Genomic DNA, 2656 nt, shown 5'->3' on the forward strand with positions numbered 1-2656 from the left:
CCCTGTAGCATTTGACCACGGGATGTAGCCCTTTGACTTTGCATGGACGGGCTTTGACCAGTGGACCTCCCCCCCCGGTTGTGTTAGGTCAGCCCATAGGAACACTTTGGAGCAACAACCGGGCCAGAGCCACAGCAAGATCCCCTCTCTGTAGACCCGATGCGTCCGTTTCCCCCCTCCAGGTGCCGGCGGCGGCGCCGTCCGTGAGGAGGGGCACACCCCGGACACGCGTGCCAGGCGTTTGCAACCACCACAACACTTCGAGACTTGTGAGAGGCCGCCTACGCAAGATTTGGCGGCATGCTAGCCCCCGTAGGCCGCCGGCCATAGCCGTAGACGCGCGAAGGGCAATCCGCGTAGAGGGAATTTTTCGGATACTTCTCTGTCACCAAAAATTATGAAAAAATACCATCGTTCCTATAGCACATGTGCCCACATCGTGCAAAAAAACTCATGATTTTATCGCGCTCCGAGTATTTAATAATATCCACGCCGCATCGTTACCGCAGAACGTCTACTACCGTGTCATCGCCGTCCGTGAGGGGGGGCCATGCCCCGGAGACGCGTGCCGCCTCTTCGGACATGCCACCACACCACCCCGCATGTATGAGGGCCCGGTGCGACGCTCCGGTGGCATTGCTACTCCCCAGGGCCCCCGTCCCGCCTAACCCTGTAGCATTTGACCACGGGATCTAGCCCTTTGACTTTGCACGGACGGCTTTGACCAGCGTACCTCCCCGCCCGGTTGTGTTAGGTCAGCCCATAGGAACACTTTGGAGCAACAACCGGGCCAGACCCACAGCAAGATCCCCTCCGTGTAGACCCGACGTGTCTGTTTCCCCCCTCCAGGTGCCGGCGGCGGCGCCGTCCGTGAGGGGGGGCACACCCCGGACACGCGTGCCGGGCGTTTGCAACCGCCACAACACTTCCAGACTTGTGAGAGGCCACCTACGCAAGATTTGGCGGCATGCTAGCTCCCGTAGGCCGCCGGCCACAGCCGTAGACGCGCGAAGGGCAATCCGCGTAGAGGGAATTTTTCGGATACTTCTCCATCACCAAAAATTATGAAAAAATACCATCGTTCCTATAGCACATGTGCCCACGTCGTGCAAAAAAACTCATGATTTTATCGCGCTCTAAGTATTTAATAATATTCACGCCGCATCGTTACCGCAGAACGTCTACTACCGTGTCATCGCCGTCCGTGAGGGGGGGCCACGCCCCGGAGACGCGTGCCGCCTCTTCAAACATGCCACCACACCACCCCGCATGTATAAGGGCCCGGTGCGATGCTCGAGTGGCATTGCTGCCCCCCAGGGCCCCCGTCCCGCCTAACCCTGTAGCGTTTGACCATGGGATCTAGCCCTTTGATTTTGCACGGACGGGCTTTGACCAGCGGACCTCCCCACCCGGTTGTGTTAGGTCAGCCCATAGGAACACTTTGGAGCAACAACTGGGCCAGACCCACAGCAAGATCCCCTCCGTGTAGACCCGATGCGTCCGTTTCCCCCCTCCAGGTGGCGGCGGCGGCGCCGTCCGTGAGGGGGGGGGCACACCCCGGACACGCATGCCGGGCATTTGCAACCGCCACAACACTTCCAGACTTGTGAGAGGCTGCCTACGCAAGATTTGGCGGCATGCTAGCCCCCGTAGGCCGCCGGCCACAGCCGTAGACGCGCGAAGGGCAATCCGCATAGAGGGAATTTTCCGGATACTTCTCCATCACCAAAAATTATGAAAAAATACCATTGTTCCTATAGCACATGTGCCCACGTCGTGCAAAAAAACTCATGATTTTATCGCGCTCCGAGTATTTAATAATATTCACGCCGCATCGTTACCGCAGAACGTCTACTACCGTGTCATCACCGTCCGTGAGGGGGGGCCACGCCCCGGAGACGCGTGCCGCCTCTTAGGACATGCCACCACACCACCCCGCATGTATGAGGGCCCGGTGCGATGCTCCGGTGGCATTGCTACCCCCCAGGGCCCCCGTCCTGCCTAACCCTGTAGCGTTTGACCACGGGATCTAGCCCTTTGACTTTGCACGGACGGGCTTTGACCAGCGGACCTCCCCGCCCGGTTGTGTTAGGTCAGCCCATAGGAACACTTTGGAGCAACAACCGGGCCAGACCCATAGCAAGATCCCCTCCGTGTAGACCCGACGCGTCCGTTTCCCCCCTCCAGGTGGCGGCGGCGGCGCCGTCCGTGAGGGGGGGGGCACACCCCGGACACGCGTGCCGGGCATTTGCAACCGCCACAACACTTCCAGACTTGTGAGAGGCCGCCTACGCAAGATTTGGCGGCATGCTAGCCCCCGTAGGCCGCCGGCCACAGCCGTAGACGCGCGAAGGGCTATCCGCGTAGAGGGAATTTTCCGGATACTTCTCCATCACCAAAAATTATGAAAAAATACCATCGTTCCTATAGCACATGTGCCCACGTCGTGCAAAACAACTCATGATTTTATCGCGCTCCGAGTATTTAATAATATTCACGCCGCATCGTTACCGCAGAACGTCTACTACCGTGTCATCGTCGTCCGTGAGGGGGGCCCACGCCCCGGAGACGCGTGCCGCCTCTTCGAACATGCCAGCACACCACCCCGCATGTATGAGGGCCCGGTGCGACGCTCCGGTGGCATTGCTACCCCCCC

The sequence above is a fragment of the Triticum dicoccoides genome, chromosome 1A, assembly GCF_002162155.2.
Source record: "Triticum dicoccoides isolate Atlit2015 ecotype Zavitan chromosome 1A, WEW_v2.0, whole genome shotgun sequence".
Taxonomy (NCBI): Eukaryota; Viridiplantae; Streptophyta; class Magnoliopsida; order Poales; family Poaceae; genus Triticum; species Triticum dicoccoides.